This window comes from Megalops cyprinoides, chromosome 9 (genome assembly GCF_013368585.1).
Source record: "Megalops cyprinoides isolate fMegCyp1 chromosome 9, fMegCyp1.pri, whole genome shotgun sequence".
In the NCBI taxonomy this organism is placed as follows: domain Eukaryota; kingdom Metazoa; phylum Chordata; class Actinopteri; order Elopiformes; family Megalopidae; genus Megalops; species Megalops cyprinoides.
The window spans coordinates 28,150,285-28,174,517 of NC_050591.1; the positions used below are offsets into that span (position 1 = coordinate 28,150,285).

The 24,233-nt window shown below is 44.7% G+C and overlaps 1 protein-coding gene across 3 annotated transcripts in view; it reads right to left on the reverse strand.

Annotated features, from left to right (window-relative positions):
* Positions 1-24,233, reverse strand: part of LOC118783178 (LHFPL tetraspan subfamily member 6 protein) — a 47,191-nt gene that overhangs the window by 20,799 nt on the left and 2,159 nt on the right. The window lies entirely within an intron of this gene.

Here is a 24,233-nt window from a genome sequence, read left to right on the forward strand (position 1 = left end):
ATGATGGAGTCTACAAAGCAAATCATGACTTATAACCACAAAAAACAAAACTATGAGACTGCAGCAAACCAAGGGAATGAGAGTCTATAGTGAAACAAATGTCAGATACTATGAGAGCGGAGATCAGATTGTGCAATGGAGAAACACCATGTGCACTTTCCAAGGTCAACACTCAGAGGGAACGCAGAGTAAACAGAAATATCTATTAAGATCCCAAAACACTATTGCTGTGCTATTCCTGGTTCTCCTTCTCGGTGAGGCTCTTGTGTTCCTTTCCGCAGCCTCGTTTCCGTTGCAGAGCCGGTGCTAAGTGGGGCTAACTGTTTACTGTTTCCTCTGCCTTGCAAAGGCAGGACCTCATGATAGGCTAGCAGCAGGGAAGAACAAACAAACAAGCCAATGCAGCCCACAGCAGGTGTACGCCATCATGCAAGCGTGGGCTGGTGGACAGAGGGTGTACTTCAAAGATGCACCAAAGGGTTAAATAAAGAGAGGGAGAGAGACGAAGATGAATATTTATGAGAAACTCTAAGGGCTGTCAAAAATGAAACAATTAGCAATCCTCACAGGGGTTGTCCTGATTACACCATGGCCCCAGGTACATGTTGCGGACATGAGGATTTTTGACTGGGATGTCAACTGAATGACTGCAAGAAGCCATTTTTATTTGAAAGAAAAACAGATGTTAAGGACATGCACTCTCAGGGAACAGAGTCTGTGTGTGTGTGTGTGTGTGTATGTGTGTGTATCCATGTGTGTGCAAACGTGCACACATGTTAATTTGATGATTCAAAAGCAAAGCATCAGAGCTACAACTGAAGAATCCAACCATCTCAAACCTCCTACTAGTACAGTATTTTCAACAATACTCACCACTTCTAGGCCTTCTAGCCCCCCCCCCCCCCCCCCCCCACCCCAACTGGAACCACCCATAACAGGCTTGAATTATGTTGGCTATGAATGAATTGGCTTTAGTTTATTGGATGAACTGTTTCAACAAAGTATTATATTAATTTGTAGCTTGTGATTAAATTCTGCATTTGAAAAATACTCTATGATTAATTTCAAATGAAAATACTTCCAAGACACAGCTTTTGAAAGAAGAAAAAAGCATGGAAAAAAATCAAAGTGTAGGAAACCAGTAAATGACACTTCAGTGTAGATCCAGCAAGACATCAATAAAAAGATTTCTGGTGTGCAGTGGTCTTGCTGTGCAGAGTGTCACAGCAGGGTGTATCCACTATTGGCAGACACACTGAGAGAGCGTGAGAGAGGGGGAATGAGGCAAAAATACAAGATGAAAGGGGGACAGGGAAAGGAAAGGGGAATAAATGGAGAGGAAGAGGGCCAGGGGTAACATAGCAAAATCAATAACAGAAATGGGGACAGAGGAGTTTGACAGGCATGGAGGAAGAGAGATGCAAAGAGGGAGAAAAATAGATATATAGTGAGACAGAAAGAGAAAAAGAATGCTGTGTGTACAGGAGGAGTTCTAGTCTGTGGGGTACCAGTGGCTGCTCAGTATTCTCCCTGACTCCCCTGCACTGGGATTACTGGTCCCTACAGGTCACAGATGGCACCAAGGCCTCAGGGGTCTGCCTAAAAGGTCAGTCGGCACACAGAGAGCAAGCGCTCTTACTCTGGGGAACTCATTTGTCATTGAGTCTCAAGGGGACCTTTATTCTAATACAGCATTTTATTTGGTATGACTTTCTCAGAGATAATTCATGATTATGATCTTTGATAGTAAAGGGTGATGTATTACAGATTTTTGTGCGGTTTAAAAAGGTTGGTCTCCCAGGTGGGTTCAGTTCAGAAAGAGTAACAGCAGTCAACTTCACTGCGATGCCTCAACTCTTCAGAAAGGGAAAAAATACTTATTCCTTGCAATGATGTCTGTCTCTTGAGTTACCACAGGAATGGCGAAATGTAATTTTTAAAGATTTTTTCGGTTTTATTTGAAGTTCAGCCCTGACCTAGTTTCTGCCTCTCACAAACATCCACCTGTCTTTCTGACAGACCGTGTTGGAAAATATGGATAATTCTTCACCTCGATCAGCGGCGCGGAGGTACAGATTGCAGCCCCTTTCTCTGCGGTCTAATGTTGTGCCGCGAGCGACCGTTTCCTGGGACCATACGGCAACAACCCCCCTCAGGCGCTGGCTCTGTCAGCATCGCCATATGGCAAAGCGCTCCCACCGTGCTGCGGGACAGCGAGAGGAGAATTTTTGTTCCACTGCCTCCTTGGCGCGGGCACACCGCCGTCTGGGACAGGCTCCAACGTCACCTTATACCCCCCCCCCCCCCCCCCAAACACAATCCATCACTCCCCCTACCTCTCAGAACAAGATAAATAAATCTCTTGTTTTTATCTTACCTCTCCTGTATGGATCTGCTATTTTCTAAGTGGTTTCCATAAAAAAAAAAAATTCAGCATGGTATTAAATTGCAGTGACAACACACTAAAGCTATTCTCACCCCCAAAAGAGCGCACACTCACACTTGCATGTCTGAACTGCCAGTGTTGCCCCAGCCTAGCGCAGCCTAGATCAGGTAGTCTAAGGCTACAGAGATGAATCAAGCCTGGCCAAGATTCCTGCCCATAGCCGCTGAAGTGATGAACAGATATGGCCACCCCTGGCATCTGTGACTGATTACAACTCTTAATGTGCCAGTGATAAATGTCGGACCTCTGGCGGGTGATAAATTAAACACATTTCCCGCCCGGGAAACCAGTCGTTCCATTACACATCTTATTACAACATCTCTTTCTGTTGGGTTAATTGATCTTCGTGGCCTTACGCTGGCCTTGCTGAGACCGCCCACAGAAGACCACCTTTTCAAAATTAGAGAAAAACAAAAGATCTGCATACGTGAAAGAAAGCCACTCTGGTCATTGCTGTCTTCGAACTCAAATACTTGATTTGTGTAAATTAATGAGTATAACAAGACTTGCTTGGTGAGAAAAACTACCACTGTCAAAATTTGTACACCCTACAGCAAATATTAGAAGGGACCTAAGAGGAAATCAAGAAATTTACCCATACTTTGACTAACATTACAGAATGCATAAACACCACTGACCCAATACAGAAGAGTCTAAACACGAATACTCCATTCCTACAGCCTTCTTGCTTCATTTCGGTGAGTACTAAAATACACCATATGTCTGTTTATGGTTAAGTTCAAAGGTGAAATTTCAAGCATGAGAAAATAGTATTTTGCTCTACTGCTGCGGTTTGCCAGAACATATGCTTGTGCTGTTTTTTTCCTTTACTTTCCTATGTTTTTCCATTATATTTATAGCCTTGATGTCTAATTTAGTTGGTACAGCTGGTCTCTCTCTGTGGGGCTGTGTGTCCCTGCATTTTGTTTTCTTTTTCTCCTCCCTCTTGCTGTCTTTTATGTATTTATATATTTAAAGAGGAGAGTGAAGGGAAAGTGAGAGAGCGAGGGAGAGAGAGGGAGAGAGAGAGAGAGAGAGAAAGAGAGAGAGAGAGAGAGAGAGAGAGAAAGAGAGAGAGAGAGAAAGGACGAGAAGAAACACCCCACAGTGACCAGATGCTGCTTCCATTTCCACGAGTGCCATGAGCGAGCTGGAAACCTGAAGCCGCCATAGGTGCAAAAACCACTCCTTCACTGAGTCCGGCAGAGCATAGGAAAGGGCCCCATTTCTCCAGCAACCCCAGCCCCCACGCGCAGCTCACTCCCACCCTCTCTAGTCCAAACCACTTTCTCTGACAGACAGCCTGTAAAGGCACAAATAGCTAAGGTGACTATACAGAGGGGGGAGGAGACCAAGGAGAAGGGGGGAAGGGGGCTTAATTAAATACACCTCCCCCCAGGCACTGATGTTTTTCTATTTTATATATATATATATATATATATATATATATGTATATATATCTGTGCGTACTGTGTTCACCAGTCTGGTGATACAGTATGTGACTATCCCGGCCTCAGGGGAGTGGCAGTGGAGAGAAACAGGACTTTCTTGACTTTTTTTCTCAGTGAATAGAAAGGTTTCAGCTTTAGCCTGAGGTGTGCTCCTTCCTCTGCTGGCAGCAGACAGTGAGCGGAGCTCCGCGTTCGGAGATTCACACCACAAAAGTTGACCCTTGCATTGCAGCCTTCAAGCTTTCAAGATCACAACGCTTAAATTACAAAGAAAGTTCAAGCACAAAAACGATCTCCTGAACAGCAGTCATTCCCAATCACTGTTTGAGCCTGTTCAGCTCGCTGGGCATCATCTTACCAAAATGTACAGAATGGGAAATACCATTTGACCCTTATTCTGTGTAGGTCATAAACCATTTCACTCAGTGGTATAGCCCACGGGGTGCACAACCTCAGTGCAGTGCAGACCGGGACATGGGGACCTCTCATGACTGGCATTTAATTTATATTCAATTAAAAGTCTGCTTTTTCCCCTTAACGTATTCTTTATTCCCATGTTATTTGTGTCTCCTCCAGAGAGTAGTCACTGAGAGGGCCATTAGAAACATATCCCTCTCGGAATTCCTTCATTTACTGGAGAGCTCAGCAATGACTCTCCTCTCCACATCCTGCTTCTCACACTGTCAGTCAGCTATAGGTCCAGTGGTGTTTTTAAGGACATGGAGAGGTGATCACTTAAATCAAAGAAGAGTCCCCCCTGTGATATGTATTCAAATGCCTGCTTTCAATTTCAGATTGGGTTGGATTTCGGCTGCAATTTTGTGGTCAAGTGGTGTGCAATCGCATGTCAGTGCTCGTTAATTAATTTGTTTTCCTATGGAAAATTGATGTCTGAAGTAAGCCTGCACAAATGGTTTGAGAACAGCTTCACAGCATCACCTGCATAACTGGGTAGAAGCAATTTGCTGAAAACAAGTCAGAAACCCGGCCTTACTTATACTCTTTACTGCACTTATTCAACTGGCTGTAACATGAGAGGCATCTTATATTTACCTTTGTTGTCTTCAAATCTTCTTTTATCCCTCTCATTGTCACTGCTCATGTTCTTAGCAGTAAGAGCAGAACAGTCCATGCTCTCCTCAGTTCACCACTAAAGGATGATTGAGTTTCAAAAGTTTACCTTTCCCTCATACTGGAACAAACAGGAACAGTAATCCTGGCTCCTTTGCGAAAAGCAAGTAATTTACTTGTCACAAACACAGGACTTTCTGAGTGTACTTGCCACTGCAAACACCAAACCAATATGTTTCTCTGGCCTCTTTTTTCCTCCCTCTCTCTGCACACCTCCACTCAAATAACAAAAAAAAGCTTCACAAAGATGTATGGGAGAGACAAATTCTTTGTCAATGTCATCCACTTGTCTGCCTGTGGTAATTGATCATTTGCACAAAACATTTGTACAAAACAAGGCAGGCAGGACACAAGTCTCAGTTAGCAGCTGCTCTCTGTGAAGCTGTTTACTGAATATGTGATGCAAACATTGGCATTCATTTCTCTAATGGCATTACAGAGCAGTTTTTGCGTACATAAACTGAAAAATGAAATGTCCTCCCCCCATTGCTGGCACCCACTGAGATCTCCCTAAGTTTATCCCCTGATTTGTTCTATGCATTACTGTCATATTAGGGTGTACGAGACCAGTCAATACCAGCCTGTCAACACCAGAGCCAAGCAAAAAAGGAAGGATCCAGCAGAGGTTTTTCCTCACAGACACCAGTTCACATACAAGCAGACATGACCCCCCTGGAGCCAGAGCTAGATTTACAGATGGACTGTAATCTACCCATCTCTGATGTTTTTTTTTTTTTATCAGAGGTCTGTTCTGAAATGTTGTCTTTGGAGTTTGCTTTCCTATGAAAGCTAGGAAGTGCAAAGTCATGGAGCAAACAAACAAACATAGTGATGACCCCTAAATCCAAAGGCTCAATGGTCTGTTTGTTGAGTCTTTATGGTTATTGCTAACAGTGCCTGTCAGGAAGTCCAAAGAAATGGTGGCAAACTGACGAATGGGATGCTCTTTGTGTGTGTGTGTGTGTGTGTGTGTGTGTGCGCGTGTGTGTTTCTCAGCACATGTATGTATACGCAGAGTGACCTGTCTCCCTATCAAAACTTTTCCTGCAGCAATTCTCTTACGATAACCACAATATTCTGCATTGTGCATGAACAGCAGAACTGCGTAACGGACAGATTTCAGGGAAGGCTAGTGCATTGGTCCTTGAGCACTAGCGGAATTCCACCCTTGTGGAAACCTTCAGGCAATTCAACAGGCAGAAATGAAACCTAGTTAGACCATGACGTATCAGGTAGTCACGCCGACACAGCGAAGGCGGTGTGGAAAAGACTACCGACAATAACAGACTGCAACTTTTATTTTTAAACCAAGTGAAAATTGCCCATTGGTGTGAAAGAACCATGAGGCGGGGGAGGCAGAGAAGGAGAGTGCTGACTTTCACACCTCCCTCCATTCCCTTGATAATACTGCCTCTATCAGTGCAGGAGGAAGGGTTAGTGCATGGAGCTGCCTTTGCATATCCTCTCCAGCCACTGTCTGGGAGCAAGAGCTACACTGGGGGCTCAGTGTCTCTGTTTGTATCCCGGGAGTAAAGGAACACCCCTATTGTCATCGACATGTCCTGAAGACAGATGAGGTGAGGGGGTAGAATCGGGGGGGCACGTGCCCCCCACCTGCCCCCAGAGAGACCTGCAGGCTGGGGTAGTGGATTAGGTGTGGATCGCAGTTGACACCGCAGGGGATGGGGGAGGGGTTAGTGCAAGGGATAGTTGACCAGTGTGTAATAAAATGCTGGGCTGTAATTTGGAAATCTTCATGGCCAATCTGAACAAATGAGGAAATAGAATCTTTTAAGGCCCATTTGTCAGATATGTGTATACACATACACACACATACAGTGCCAGTCAAAAGTTTGGACACACTTGATAATGGGAAACATGCATTCAAAGACATTTTGACTAATGCTTAAATGCTGTAAATTTGTTTCCTAGACAAATATAAATAGTGAAGTTGATGCCTTTTTTTTAGTTTTAAAAATTATTTTTTGGCTACTTTGAAGAATCAAAATTATGAGATTATGAGTTATGAGTTTTGATTAGTTTAATATTTTTGTTTCAAATGCATTCCATTTGTGCTATTTCATAGTTTTGATGTCTTTACTATTATTCTAAAAAGTGGAAAATAGTAGGTGTGACCATACTTTCGACTGGTACTGTACAATCAACCTTCACAAGCGTTTTCTACTTCAGTTTTGTGAAGGATTTCTCCACACCATGTTCTGACATACCCTTGTCACATATCAAACCCATTTGTACATTTCATTTCAGCCAGCCCTTATTTATGTCCGTTCAGATGAACCTCCCTCATCAGCTTTAAAGCAAAGAAGACAATCACACATTTTCACCCTGTAGGTCTCCCTCCCTCTGGTCCCTCCCATTTTTTTTTTTCATTTTCCATTCCTCCAAACTCACAATTGAAAAACCTCTTATCGCTCGTCAATGAATCACAGTGCCTCTTTGCTTGCGTATGACAAATAGTGGCCTTCAAATATCAGGATGCCCCCCCTCCCCCGTCTCGCCCCCCACTTCCACCACTCTGAAAGAGGGAGCTCAAGCCGTGACAAGTGTCTAATTATCCTCTCCCGTTGTCATGAAGGAGACGGTCGCCGACATGCATGCTCGAGCCGGGGAGGAGACGCCATCCTAATGGACTGACGCTGAAGATGACAGCGATGCAATTAGGAGGCAGGAGAGGAGCCGGGAGTGGGGGGGGTGATGAGGGCAGCAGGATGAAGGTCAACTGCATCGTGTCAAAAAGGAAGCTCTCCACAGAACTGAGGTGGGGCCAGAGGTGGGGATGAGGGTGGGGACAGGAGTGTTCAGATGAAAGTCTCGACTCCTGGCAGTCTCACAGGACATAGACCTGCTCGCAGGTGGAAACGTACTGGTCACTGTCAGAGTGGGGGAGCAGCAACAGGTCACTGGTGACAAATAGAAGCGTCTGTGGCAGCAGCTTCCCTGGTGGATGTAGATCACTTTCACGGATCAATATCCCTGTACAAGCCATCACCTGTCCCGGGACTTGGTTTATTACAAAGTCTGCTACAGATCCACCCAGGCTACTACAGGTTACAATGCTGGGACAACATAGTGCCAACACACAAAAGCACTCACTAGAGACCCCTGCTACAGATACATGCAGCCTACAGGCCACAATGCCGGGAGAACATAGCGCTAACACACAAAAGTTCTCAATAGAGCGCCCTACTACAGACTCACCTATCTAACAGGCAGCAAAACTGGGAAGCACAGCACTAACATAAATAGGCTCTCACTCGAGCACCTCATAGACCTGGCTGTTCAGATCAAGACCTTCTCCATCATCACTAAGCCGTGTACCACTGGTGGTGTCTTCCCTGAGGGTGTGCAGGCGTATGAAATTTGTGTTGGTCTTTGTACTCTGATGGTGATGCCTAGGCGTTCATTTTTACTTTGTATTGTACATGCGAACAAATATAACCACCATTCCATTTAAATCTTGTCACTGAGATTCCTGACACATTTTCTTTAGCCTGAAGAAGAGCTGTGCCACACTGCTTTAATGACATGGGGTTGTCCTGTTGTTTTTAATTACATTTAAAATTTCTTTATCCCCTTTGAGTGTAATTAAGGTAAAAGTAGCACTCATGGTATGAATTGCTGTCCCTACCTCATATAGATACTGCTGCTTCCTTACATATTACTGGGAGTGAGGATGCTATTACTATAAGTAGGGGGAGCAGGGAAAGCAATTTAGGTACATGCTGTGCAAACCCTCATTCGCATGAAATAAAAGGCCCTTTTGAAGTGGAGAAACTTGCGGGTTTGATGTTCATGCACACCACAGTGCTTGAACTTGCAAGAGAAATCACTCTCGCCTTTGAATTCTAGAAGCCTATTTGAGCATTCCCTCACTGGTGCTTTCCATATCCCCACCCCCCAGTCTTAACCAAGCAAAGCATTGTGGGAAACGCGCTGTCAGACAGCACAGTCTGACCCTTGAAACTGACATTCCATTAATCTCCCTTCACGAATCTGTAATCTCTCCCTTTCTGTTCTGCAGTCTGCATGTCACATTCTTCTTTTTTAGCCTTATTTGCAAGTGTATCAATGTGAAGTCTGTGGGTATACTCCCTAATGTAGAGGAAAATTAACCTGTTTTTTTTTTTTTTTTTGGATCACACCCACTCCCTCTCCACCTTCAGTGCATATGGTTTTGTCTTCAGAATACTTTTTACTGTTTGGTTTTTATTGGCTTGTTCTGAACAGTTCATCACGTGCCAAACTCCTGTGACATTGATTACCAGAGTGTGCACTTTACAACACCTGCAGGGCTTTTGTGTCTTAACCACCTCCCAACATTGTGTGGGGACACGTGCAAAAGACCAAGAACACTGAAGAACACGGAACATTTTCTTTGTGTCTTGAGGAGGGACTGAAAGACTCAATTCAGGCGAGCAGCTGCCAAGAATATCAAGTTATTTCAAGCTAGTGTTTGCAGTGTTGTTGTCTAAAAACATTCCCTCTACTGGACACAGAACACAAGGGAAAGTCACTCATATTACAGGAGAAAGAGGAGTGGGTATACTTCAAGAGTACAGTATTCATCTCTGTTTTAAGTCTGCCTTTTCTTGCTCTACTCTGTTCTCTCACTGTGTCACTATTTTTACCCTCTATCTCTTTCAGTCTGTTTCTACCTCTTGCTTTGTTACAGTAGAGGGCAATGTTGTTGCCTGTCCTTTGTTACAGAGTAGCATAAAGTTACCAAAGACTGTGGTCTACTCTCTACACAGAAAGAGAGGGAGAGAAGAGAGAGCAATTCAGACACAATAGAGAAAATCTGTCATCACAAAAACATATACACTGCACCACAAGAAACATTGGACTGTGAGCGGTGTCAGATTTCACCAAAGTTTAAACCAGCCTCCTCTAATTATATAAGTGCTCTCTCAAATCTGAAGAAGAGCAAAAAAAAAAAAAAAACGCCACACTTCCCTGGGTCAAATAATAACAGAAAATAATAAGTCTTTTGAAATCTTTGGCATTTCAATTGTTTTTGCTCCTTTCGTTGAGGGAATTTTTCTCATTAAATCATGTAGCATCTGCTTTGAATCTCAATTCCTGAAAGCAAAAAGGTCACACCGGAGCTTAAACTCCATCATATTAATACCTCCCTTCATTAATCAGCACCTCTTTTCCACTACAATAAATCAAGGAACTCTAGCCGAGCTCAAAATAAGGAGGGGAAAAGGTCAACACAGCAAAACGACATAAGGATGGGTTTGTAAGACAAGTAATAAAAGTCATCCAACACCAGAATACCGGAACAGGTCTGCGTGAGAAACCAGATAAAAGGATAGAGATAAAAAAAACTAGTAAGATGAGAAATGAAATATGAGCCACCAGAAGAATGCTCAGCCTTAGCTCTGCCCTAACACCTCAGTCATTGGTAATCTGAATAAAGGACGAACACTTGTTCTGTCCTGCCTGTTATTAAGGGTTAATAGCCTGGAGGAGATCTGTTAGCAACAGTTTACACTTTGCATTTATTTTCAGCATTGAACTGGCATACACCACAGACAGCATCAACAACAAAAAAAAATAGATTTTGTTTTTTCATTAATATTATTGCTGCGCTGTTCCACGATAAAATGACAGCATAAAGGCACAGGGCAATGCACTGCGGAGGGAATGAGAAGTGCTTTATGACTCGGTCAACATAAATAGCGGATGTTAATCCACCGCAAACGCTGATAGTAAAATACAAAACGAGGGTGATTTAATCACCCGATCCACCAAGGAGGCTACAGATCCTTATTGAAATCTTATCAACGGCCCAAGGAACCTGAGGATGCTCTTACTTAGAGACTTCGCTTCTTAAAGTACAGCAATCCATCAGAGCATCAGTCACCGAACGTGATTGATGGCCTTGTGTTTGTATTTTCTGAAGTGTGTGTTGGCTTATTAAAGGGCTGTTCCTGGCCTGGATCCACCCTGTGATTATCCCAACAGTGTCAGTGGAGATGCCATCAGGCTTCAAGGTGTTCTGTCTGACATTACTCTACTCCCTATCTCAGAGACGGAGAGGTCGGGAAGGAGAGGGAGAAGGAGAGAGGGAGATAAATAGAGGGAGAGGCTGGGGAGGGGATGGAGGGAGATAGAGGGGAACAGAGAGCAGAGAGGGCGAAATAGAGGGAGAGAGAGGGAGAAGAAGAAACAGAATAAGATCTAGGGAGAGAGAAGAAAGAACAGAGAGAGATAGAGGGAGAGAGAGAGAGAGCAAGAAACAGAGAAGAAGAGAGAGTGGGATGTAGAGGGAACGGGAGAGAAAGAGAGACATTTGCTTAATGTGCACAGCTACAAAGAGACACAATGCAAATGCATACAGGGAGCTTTTCTTCTGATAGTAATTGCTGCCTTCTCAGTGTCTCTCACAGTGCTCATTATGTATGCCATATATGCACAGCATCGAGAAGCAGCCATGAAAAGTGTTCTCTCATCTGGCAGAATGATTAGTTCCCATGACTTCACTGGGTTCACAGTTTGATTGATGGTGAGACATGTCTGTTTGCACACATGAATTCTTCTGAAAACCAGCAATAACTTACACAAAGGGTGGCTTCATAGCCACCATAATAGTGCTTTATTCTAAATTACTATGACCCATACTAGTTATATCCATACTGGTAAAATTGGTCATGTATCATTTGATTATACTGTTGCTACGAAATGCATACATTACCATCGCTTGAGCTGTTCATTAAAAAAAATGTAGACTTCCCCTAAGAAAATATGTAACTAAGCTACATAGGGAATTCATACAACAAAATAGTTCAATCGCATACATTTCATTATGTTGAATTGTTAATGCGGTGTTAGAATGGCACTAGAGAAGTAATATATACAAAGCTCGCTGCTATTTTGTAGCATTGTGGCAACTGATGGCCATCCTTTGAAACACCTAAGGCCACATACAACGATGCACCCATTCTAGGGCAAAAATCCAGGTGTTTTTTTCCTCTGAGCTTTTCTTTTATGCAAACACCATTTGAGTGATGTCTTCCTTGCTTCCCAGTCCTATGGATGGACAGGCCGGCTGGAACAGAGAGAAGACCTCAGGACCAATGTTTGAGAGCCACCCTCGGGGGAATGCCAGTGAGCAACACCAAAGCAACACTAATGGGATTCCCATCACAGAGACAGCTTCACTAATGATCAAGTCTTCACTCACAGTGGAAGAGATAAAGAGATTCGAGAGATATTGCTGGTAGCACAACCATTGAGTCCATTTGTTAAAAGCTCGGCTCTGTAGCTAATCACATGGTAATTACAAATCCCACATCTCACTACCATCTTTAGGACATTTCTGTCTTTGGCAGTTTTCTTTGGGCTTCCTATCTAGGTTACAAAAAAACTATTACTGAAAGAAGCTTAAGAGTTATAAATGAACTTAGACAGAGACTGAACCAGGCTGAGCCTAGAGACATACTGATGAAAAAAAAATGTTCATTGCTTCAGATCATGAGTTGCTTGCACTTGATTAATTACAACTTGCTGCATTCCATCTTGGTCAAAATTGAGCCACGACTTCAGACAGACTGCCCTGAGGCCTACATTTTTAAGTCACGATGAAATGCAAACAAACACTGCAGGTCAAATAATGGCAGACCCTCTGTGGAGGGTAACTGCATTTGCCTCCTTGTGGTCAAGTGGCAGCTCCAAGGAGACTTGCTCATGTTTCTGTCGACATTAAACGAGACAATGAGGAGCTTTTTAATGGGACACATCCTTGTGTAGTGCAAGAGAAAGAGTGGTCCAGCCTCATAAGAAATCCCAGCGCTGCACAAATATTTCCCCCCAACAAACACAAGACACAGCCTGAGCATCAAAACACAATCAGAAACAAGGTACAGTATCTTGTCCTTTACAGTGAGTGCTTTAGACAATTCAAGGCAGCCATGGCCTGATCTAATTTGAGGCAACACCTCAATGGGCACATATCTGTCTAATGTATGTGAGAAAGGGGAAAAGTAGAGAACAGATGAGAGGGAACTCACATATCCAAATAGTTTAACACAGAGTTTGCAGACTTCTCACAGAATCAAAAAATCAATGAAGTTCAGTGGCTTCAAAAATAAATCAATTGACAGATATATAGAGTAGTTCAGTGACTTTTGATTAAATAGTGCCAGATTCAGATACAACGGACTCCAAATCTTGTCCAGAAATCACGATGTAATAGTAGAGTGCAATACACGCCAGCGCTCGGTTGCCCTGGGTAACACGTGGAGGGCTACAGCCGTGCCTTGTGGCCAGTATGGGGGGACCAGTGGGAACAATGGTGAGGCTCAGGCAGGGCCCGGCCCCAGAAGGAAGGCCCTCAAAGCCTTGTCAGTCTCCTGAAACACAGAGAGCCTTTGTTCCCTTTCCTCTCACCCGATAATAACTGTGTTTTTTTTCTGACCGCAACCCCTTTGGAAATCACTCATATGATAATGGAGAGAGAGAGAGAGAGTGTATTTGTGTGTGGGGAGGGGAGGGTGTCAGGAAGAGGGGGCAAAACATTCCCCCCGTCTTACTCAATGATGTTGAGGAAGAAGTGCAAAGGAAAAAAGCATAGAGGCAAAAGAGTTCAGACTCCTCACTGCAACAACGGAGGCTGCTAACAGAAGAGGAAGAGGAAAAGGTCTGTTGCCTTCTTACTTCAACAATGAAAGAGACAGAATTGACTGCAGGTTGATGATTTCCTCCTCCCAGGTCAGATCTTTGCCATGTATTTCATTTTCAGTAGGCCAGGAGAAGTTTAGCCCTGACAGGTAACAGATGCATTATTGCTCACGTTGGTTTGGTACATAACAGTGCCTAAAGACGGAACAGAAGGCGTAACGAAAAAATGACAGTGACATATCACAACAAATCACGACATACAGAGCGAATACCTTGCAAGAGGAGTTCTAACAGATGCCAATCAGGGTGAACAGTCACACTGAGCATTGAGCAGCATGTACAAAGCAACGGCAGTGCAATCCATCTGAGATCATGGGCAGCATCTTAATTCAAATCTTTCATGTATATTTCGAAAAGAAACACACAGTGGGCTGCTGTGTTGCATAAACAGGGCTGTAAAAGCACTGTAGGATCAGCCTTATTCCTTTTGCCTAAGAAAACGATTCTATATATGGAGATCCCAGAGGTTCAACAGACTATATAAACAGATCTACAGAGACACACAAATATGGCAAGAGTCTGACTGATTCTATCCTGTTTACACTATGTGGCAGGCTCGTTTTGTGATTTAGTCCACACCGCATACCAGAGACCTTACCTCACGGTTTTACAGGCCTGCTCTGTAGGTGATTTTTACATTATGAGCCCCACATCTGCATGTGTTTGCCCTCACTGGGTGGCCAGGCCAAGATCAGTTACCGTAGCGTTTGGACGGCAGCAGAAGACAGCAAAGCACAGCGAATGCGCAAATCACAGGACCTGGCCTTACCCCCTGCTCTAGCACAGACACTAATGTACATAAACACACTTACACTGAGTTATTTCAGCTTTTATTCTCTCTCACTCTCTCACTCATTCTCTCTCTCTGCTGTTCTTCTTCACTTTCTCTCCCTCTTTCTCTCCATCTGCCACTTTCTCTCTGTGTTTTGATCACTCTTCATGTCTGTCCTGCTCTCCGTGGTATTTTGTCTCTCTGCCTCAATAACCAACACTGTGATTATGAAATGTTCTAGTTGATTGTAACTGCACTCTTGGTGATTTTTTTTTTATTAGTTTGCGTTTTGAAGTGACATTGAAGAGCCCTCTGTTGATTGACTGATAAAGTATTTTTCCAAAACTCTCTCTTTCCAAACATAAACACACAACACATCTTGAGGTAGTCCCCAGTGACTGCATGCTGAGCCAATCTGTGTCTGTGATCTTTCTAAGCATTGCACATACCCAAAGTTCTGTGTCTCTGCTGCTGTGTAAACACAATGTTGCGATATCGAGAGCCCCCCACCCCCAAATCTGGCCAGAAATTACACGTCGGCTGCTTGGCAAAAGAGCAGAAAAAAATAATTCCGGCTGAATTTTATCCAAACATAGTTCTTGTAGTTGTTCATTTTTCCCTCCAAATGAGTTTAAGCGATAGCATTTTTGAGCACATAGGAACCAATTAGTTTACTAAACTACGGTTTTCAGAAATTGCGATGTTCAATCCCAAAAAAATCCACCAGTTTTCCAACAGTGGCCGAAATCAATTTGCTGTGACAATAACATGCACAAAAATGGACCCTTCCTGCATTTTCTGAGCATGATTAAAAACTACAGATACTGTGGGCCATTAAATTCCACATTGCATTTCATCAACTGTGAATGGGAGTGTGTGTGGATTATATTCAGGGATTCGAGCTGGCTTCAGCCTGAGGATACACACATACGCACTTACAGAATTGAGAGGTAACTGATGTTTTTAATTACGTGCAGCTGGTCTTTACAATACATCATTAGACCTGTTTCGGCTTCTAAATGCCTAATCTGGCTCGGGAATGAGTACATTTCAAAGGGTAAATGCGAGCAGATGTTGCAGATTGTGATTCAGAGAAATTGGCTGAGCTCAGAAATCTGCAGTGGCAAACTTTAAGATGTATTGAAACAGGAGAAAAAAAAGTCACAGAGGACTTCATGGAATATATTCACCACAAAATCCACTTTCATTTTTAAACAGACTCAGACTCATCTGCAAAGATGTCTGCTCACAGACGTCCGTAATCTGTACTGGTAATTACAGCACTGTGACTGGACTGACACGTGTTCAGATGCGGTCTGACATTTTCCGTGTGTACTGTTGTTCATGTGGCCTTATTATATGGACTTATTTACCTTTGCTTTGTAAGCCTCTCTGGACAAGAGAGGCCATCAAATGACTAAATGTAAAGGTCAAAGCAGACTTCAGCTTTCTCTTGCTGATCACTCCAGACAAAGAGAGGCAGGATCTGACATCCAGTACTGAAGCCTTTGTGCTGTGGTTAGTTAGCCGAGGTTTCCACGCTGGTGTACAGACAACAAATGAAAGTAGAGTGAAAGTAAAGACTGCAAGCTGCTGAATGAGACAGGGCTCAGTGCTGCATTCCCAGACAAAGTGGAAGAGGGGTCTCCACGAGTTCCACTGCATTCACGGCATTCCACAGCCAGGCCGGGGTGGCCCTGGCACACTGATGAAAACCCCCACTCACACTCTCAGGCACACACCTACCATCCTCTGACACACACAAACACACACATACATTTTCCATTAGCAGACATGCAAGCACGCTCACATAAGCACCCACTCACACAACGACGCAGAGACAGACACAAAAAGCGATCAGACACACGCACGCTCACACGCGCAGACATGGCCATATACAGTTGCCTGCCGTTCAACCCGAGGCCGCTGAGTGTCAGGGGTCTACAGCAGCTGTTTCTCCCACCCCGGCCCCTTCCCTCACCCCACCAGAACCCCCGGTCCAACACCTCATGGTCACCACAGGTCAACTAAAACAGGCCCCTCTCCAGAATAAGCTTAGAGGTTTGACCCCAATGTACCCTCCAAGGGCCAATCATAGCCACTCACCCTGATAGTGCCTCCCTTCTCCGAATGTTATTTTTAATCAGAAGTCCAACGCCATGTCTAATTCATTCCCATCTATAGCATGTGCTGAGTATTTCATATTTCGAGGAGGACTTGTGTGTTTGATTACTTCAGAACCATGTCTAGCCCTCAAACAGGCTTTGGTAACTTTGTTTACAACATTTACAACTGATCTGTGGATGCAATCCATAGCATCTTGATTTTTAAGACATATGTAGTCAATACAGAGAAGCTGTGAAAGACAACAGTAGTGTAGTATGAAACTTAGTCCTGGTAGCTTGTAAATGCCTCACCTTGCTGTACGTCAGATCTCTTTAATATGAAGGTAAAATAGACCCCACACAGGCTAAACTCTGAGTCATAAACATCGTAACTCCAATCCCAACACCCCACTGCCCAGCTATTTTTGCACACTCATGCATGTAAACCCTCGGTCCCACACAAGGGCAGACCCTCATCCTCCTCTACCACCAGGCAATTACATAGCACCTTTTGGCCCTGTTTGAGGACAAGGGCCATTAACCACGACAGACTGCCTGGAGCAAGCAGGGGTGGGGAAGAAGGCTGTCACTGAGGCTGTACACCAGGAGAGGAGGCAGAGGGTGAGCAAGGGGCAAAGGGTGAGCAGGGGGGCGATGCTACTCTGCTCTGTCCCGCACACAACTCCCAGACCTGTAGTTTGCCTGTCGCAATTCAGTCATAATGGCCACGACTGTCACATGGTGTTTCACAGGCAGATTTTAGGGTAGGTCTGTGGGTTGGTCTGTGAGGCTAGTGACAAGCTCCGGCTTTACTAGGGTACAAATTAGCAAGCAAAACAACAGTAATCACACCAAATAGAGTGGTCTGGTCACAGAAGAGGACAAGTCACTTGGTGGCAGCAGACAGTGTAGAAGACACCGTTGAGCATATTGGAATATGGCTGGATCACCCCTTGCTGCAGAAGACAACTTTTAGAAAACGATAACACATCAGGTGAAATCAGAATTTAAATTCACCCATTCTCACCCAACAAGACTTCAAAGTCCAGGATCTAATTTCAACACCCAGGTATCACTCAAAATCCTTGGATGTGAACCTGTGACTCCCTCATGAGTGCTCAGTACTGCTCCACCCTGCGATCTATCAAATCTGGCGACAGTTATGCCTCATCTCTGTTCATTTGCAATTTGGCAAGCTTTAATGGCCTTTCCCGATGATGTTTCCCTTCCTGTCCACAGCCAAAATGCAATCACATGACAAAACGCTGAGATTGAAAAAAGAGCTCCTTTTGTTTTGTTTACAGCCGACTCGTGTAATCGCTTTTTTGTTCTCTGCCAGTGATTAACAGTCTGTCCTTTCTCTGCCCTAGGCTGTTTATAAAAATATGTGAAGCCACATTAAAGTGATGTCCCCTTCAATAGCAGTGACGTCACGGCAAGAGACAGCTAGAGGGCTTTCCAGCCGGTCCCTGGCTGAAGCGCACTTTTCGGTCAAAGCATACGAGGGGGCAGTGAAAAGAGCTGCTTTCTGTCTGTAATAAGCACCAGTGGGAACAGGGCAGGGTTTTTGCACTATGTTCATATTATCTGTGAGACAGTATACAGTCACTTCTGATACAGTTCTCTTTGTGTGTGTGTGTGTGTGTGTGTGTGTGTGTGTCTGTGCGTGTCCATGTGTAATCACTGCTGACAGAGTACTGTGTGTGTCCGTGTGCAGTCACTGCTTATAGGGTGCTCTGGTTTTCACGCACTGTTCCGACTGTGTGTGTCAGCGCGGAGTCACAGGCAAAGCAAGACAGCGGTTTTCCCACTTAGGTGCTAACGCTGTAAGGATGGAATTTTAAATCCCCTACACTCCAGTCAGCAGAAAAGATCCACAGTGTTTGATGGTTCACCTGGAATGCGGCATTCCCCTGCTGCGCCCAGGTAGCAGAAACAGGCTTTTGTTACCAGCAGGGGATAAAACAACCACAAAGGCCGGTGTTGGTTGTGTCCCGCTTTTACCCTCAGCAACACAAAGCAGGCTGCCCTCAGCTCTAATTTAGAGCCGCTCTTGTAATTGAGATACACTCTTTCTTTTCATGCTGTTTTGATAGGTACAAAGCACCTCCAGTCTGCAGGCACGCTTTCTGAAAAAGTCTGCTTCGGAAGAGCAAAAGAAATCCTTGTACACAGCGTGTCTGGCACCGCGGCTGTAAAAACAAAGAATTAACGACAAAACGGCCTGAAATAACTCTTCCTGACTGTCCGCTCTCGCTCCAGACTTCCTGTTTGGCCACGATAAATCCCCGCTGAAGCCGGGCTTTCCGCCCTGCGCCGTCTCTGTCTGCCGAGCCAGCGCCTGACCGGGCCTGCCTCCCCGGGTCACTGAGCAATGCACCGCTCACTGCCTCCACCCCATCACCACAGGACACTGCGCAGGGGAGACGGGGCGGGACAGAGGGAGACAGGGCGAGAGAGAATGGGGATCAGGGAGAGGTGAGACGAGACGCAGAACAGACAGCCTGAGAGAGAGAAAGAAAGAGACAATGCTAAAATTACACAAAAAGAGAAAAGAGCAGAGAGAGAGAGAGAGAGAGAGAGAGAGAAAGCAAGAGAGAGAGAGAGAGACCAACAAACAGCACATGGGCTGAAACACATTCCACTCAGTTCCTGTGCACATATTCGTCCCGTATCAGAGAAAGACAGGGCCGGAGGGTGGGTGATTATAACGTGGGGAGAATGCTCATAATGTCAGCATCCCCTTCTCATCTTTCCAGATTCCATTAAAAAGTATTTGTCACGGTTTTTTCCCCAAGAAGTAATATGTAGATGAATGATAAACACATGCAGTGTAAGTACTGAAATCACTGGAGAGGACACTTCATCAAAAAACAAATACACATTCTCTGCAGCACACTGGCTTTTTTCCCCTCACTTAGCACCCCCCCCCCCCCCTTTCTAAAATAGAGGTGAGGAGGGAACATCACAGACATCTTGATCACTCAGAAAAGACACAAATGCACATTTGAAAATAAATTGGAAAATTTACTTTAGCCTGCTTTTGGATTGATCTCATTACAGAGCAAATCTCATATGAATGGAGCTCATTTCACAGATGCGATTGTGCGCTGATACCATCTTCAGCTGGAAGCAGGGTAGTGCTCATTAATCCTCATATGATATATGATACACAACATGATTTTCAAACTCATCTATCTTAGAGGACATGCACTACAACCACATGGAACAATACCGAAGCACGCTACAATGGTGTATCTGAAGAGCGACAAATAGCAGCAGGACTGGAAAAAGATGTACAGCAGAACTAAAGACAGAAGGATGGTTAAAATAGTCAAGCAGGACAGCCACCCTCCTCTTTAGGGAAGGCATGGAAGTGGAGACATCTGTTATGACAGAGGGTACTGAGCTTTTAATATTACGAATTATTAGGCAGAATACTGTATACTTCCTGCACTCCACACCCCATTCATACAGAGCAGCTGAGGGAGCTTCCGCATGTGGAGATACTTTCAACATGTGCCCATGCAGACACATACCACACATGCACACATACCCCCACACACATGTACAGACCCACTCATACACACCTGTCCACATGCACACACTCACACGCATGCATACGCATACATACATGTGCACACGCATACACAAATACAGTAGATGCACACCAATGCTCCAACAGTATAACAAGACATATTAAAATATTAAGAATAGTTAGAAAAAATATGGATCATTATGTTGGACAACGACGTAAGTGCCCGTCAGCATTCAAGATTTTTCTTATTAAAAACATAAAATATATAAAAAAACATAACCTTATCATTTGTGCTTGTACCAAAATCAAACTACACACAGGGTTATTATACAGGGAAGGCTAGCAGGGTCAAAACAGGGAAGTGCAATTAACTGTATTTTAAAAAATATGAACTACTAAATATGTTTTTATTACTTGCATGGGTTAACATGTTATCAGTAGCCCCAACTCTCCAACTAAAATAAATATGCTCGTACAGTGTGTGAGACAAAGACTGTTAGGCTGTAGCTTGTCAGCAAACACCAGCTGGATTTGCACAGAGTCATCAGCACCCCATCACTCACGATCTGTTCTCAACTACTTTTCATAAAAAGTGATGAGAACTTGCTACTCCACAAGCAAAACCCAGCCCCCCGTCAACATCCAAACAACACTATATCGCTCCTGAAGAGATCAGTCAGCCAGTAGAAAGCACTTCCTGATGTCAGTCACTAAGTGTGCAAGTTGGGTGGGGGGATTAGAAATACGATCCCAAAACAATGTCCTGCATCTCCAGTCCAGAGAGGCACTGAGCCCACTGTATTGCAGTCCTGTCCTCCCTATGGCAAAGACATGGCACAAGATGCAGCATGATCGTAAAATCAAAGGATTTATCATTGAGACGTAATGGAAAGTCAATACCGTGGAGCTCCACCCAACGGTGACGATGCAATCCATCATCTCGGGGGCCCAGGGAAATGCGGGGGATACGGCACGAATGGGACCGTGGCTCTTTAGGGGTGCGCAGCTCATTTCCTGGGGTAATGTCAGTGGTTCACGGTCACAGACCATTTAAGTGTAGCCCAACCGCTGGGAGAGTGGGGATCACAGGGTGCAAACTCAGAACTCCTCAGAAACGTAGGGGTGATATGGATTATTTAACGATCAATGACCATCAGTGCAGGCAATGAAAGTACACATGGGGTGAACAGTATACTGCAATGTGATGATCACCAAGACCACCACGGAGAAGTCAAAATGTAAGGATCTGTTGACGTCGACCAAGTGTAGGTACCAATCACACCTCAATCTTAATACCAGGAAAATGGCAGATGAAGGAAAAGATCACTGAATTAAAAGACAGACTGATTTGCACTGCTGTCCTCATATCCTGCTGTTCCTTCATTTTCACTCACGGTCCACATCTGCTTCTCATCCCAGCTTGTGATAATCATCCCCAGCATCCTTCTCAACACTCTTGAAACACAGAGGCATGTACATTGACTACTTGAGGTCTCCTTTAGATGACCACATTCCGCTCAATGCACAGGCAGCCTACACTTTTCAGCCAATGCACTTCAGTGCAGAGCCGGGGAACACACCGACAGCTTCCACCCTTTCATACCGAAAGCACTATTCAGATTCAAAACTTCAGCAAACTTGCGTCCGATGATCTGTGAGGGCCGAACCCACCCGTCTCATCATTGGTCGGGTCCCAGTTTAAATGGCTGCATGGAACGGACGCGTTCACAGAGCCGAGCTCAATCACAGTCGGTCTCACAAGTACACTTGTGCAAGATAACCTTTGATCCCATTACTGAGGCCACCCCAGTAAACCTGGGTAATATTTATCTCCACGCGCTCAATGTGCGGTGCAGCTTCTTCTGGCTCGCAGGGAAAGCGCTCACATTGGACTACAGCGGATGACAAAGACGCACTGATTAATTCATAAACGAACAGGAGGAAACAGTGTTGTCTTGAAAGGGATCATGAATTATTTCTTTTGTTCACTGCGCCGTCCGACATCATCTCATCCTCACTCTTTCTGGTTTCAGCTAACCTCATTAGGACCTCCAGGGCCTTTTTCTTTTACATTTCAAGGTTTCGTTTAATCAACCGGTTTCTTCTCTCCTCAAGAGTGAGAAAACAACTACAAATTTTCTATTGATGGAACCATAAAGCATGCTAGAGTGATGTAATTTCTAATGCAGCCACAGTCCAGCTTCTCTGATGATTGGTGGTTATAACTATTAACACATGTAGTGCTAAAGAGGACGGAAATTAACATTTGATTAGAACAAATAATGTAGCAGGCAATCTGGGTGCTGAATAATTCTTTTTTTGACAGTTAGATACAGATAGCAAACCCACTGAATCATTCTTTCCACCAGCAATGTCATTATGCAGCTTGCTAACCCCATCCCAACTTGTTTGTATCTAAGCCAACATCAGATTGCGGGGCCAGAGTTTGACTGTTGGCTCTCGTTCAACTTAACAAAAAACATAAAAAAAAAAACTTTACATAGCTGTACCTGGGCAAGCAACCCCACTCCCTCCACGACAGTTTAAAAAGGCATGAGATATCATCCATAAATCAGAGGAGGAATGAATGAAAGGAAGGAATAAGAAAGCGCATCAAGTCTTTGAAGCCCACTGTCTCACGGCCACTCTGAGCCTAACACCCTTCATTAGGGTGGAAGAATAAAGGGGGCCAAGCCGCAATGGGCGAGGACACCATCACTTGGACAATTCTGCATGGGGCTTCCTCCCTCCCTCTCCCTCTGCTTACTCCGCTTCCCATATCTTAATCTAGTTCTTCTCCTTCTGTCTCCAGCATACTGACTTCAGTCTTCATTTTTCAATATGTCCACTTCCATGTTGTTCATTCTGCCTCTCTGTCCTTCCCTCCACTCTTCCACACGTCAGATTTCTGCCCAAACTTTCCCTTCCCCCGCCCTCCTGATTCTGCCTTTCACTGTCTGCTTCGCTATGTCTTTCCCCTCCATATCTCTCACTGCCTCCTTCAGCTCTTTCCGCTCCTTTGGTGCAGCGTGAGGGTGAGTGGAGAAGTCCCTACCACAGACAGCCCAGCTCCGCTTTGTAGCCACCAATTACCCCCTTCTGCACCAGCCTGGAACCACACCTGCCCTTTGGACTGGAAACTTCCAGCTCTGCCACTCTGAGACTGTGCATGTGCGAGAGTGTGTGTGTGTGTGCACGCCTGTGTGCGCCGGTGTATGCGTCTGTGTTTGTGGTAAAAGTAGAAAGTGGTGTTCATTTGTCTTTTACACATTCCTTCACTCCCCTTTCACCCAGTCTCCTTCCCCTGCAGCTTCACACTGCCAGTCTGTGATCAGCAGGAAAAAGGCAAATTCAGTACTCTGCTAGCTTATGCCACAGTGTTTTTCTTTTTCGCAGACATCACCGTATGAATAAGTACAGATCACAGACAAAGGGAATTAATTCTATTCATCAACACTGGCGACTGTGTCCCCATTTAACACGGGACACATCGAGATGAAAGTGCTGTCATCACAAACAAGACGGGTTGCTTTGTCTTCAGCAGGTTGAACAGCTTTCCTACGAAGCCCTACGGCTCTGCGCGCTCGCTGCCTCCTGCGACTCTTCCTTCGACCAACACTGACAAAAAAGACCACCCCACCTAGCCCCCCCTGGAGGCCGGGGATGGCAATACTTACAGCTCTCATTTCACGCACAATAAAGATGAAAAACGTGCGGAGAGTGAGAGAGCAGAGCAGGCGCGTTTCATAGGAAGCACCTCAACACTGCTGGAGAGAAGCGCACATTGCCGACAGTAATTTGCTTTGGTCCCAAAAAGCTACACTGTGACCGGCTAATGGCAGAGCGGGAAACCACAGTGTGTGTGTGTGAGTGTCTTGAGTTAATGAGAGGGCAGGACCGCAGGAGTTACGCAGCTTCTTAAAGCAGTGCAGAGCAACACTGCCAGAACTCTGTGCAATACCCTGTCCTCCGCAACCTCCCCCCTACCCTGACAGCACACACATGCAAAACCAGTTTATAGAGGGAAGACTTTCACTTTCAGCAAACAAACAAGTCCCTGCTCCGTGCACTCCGCAGACCACCC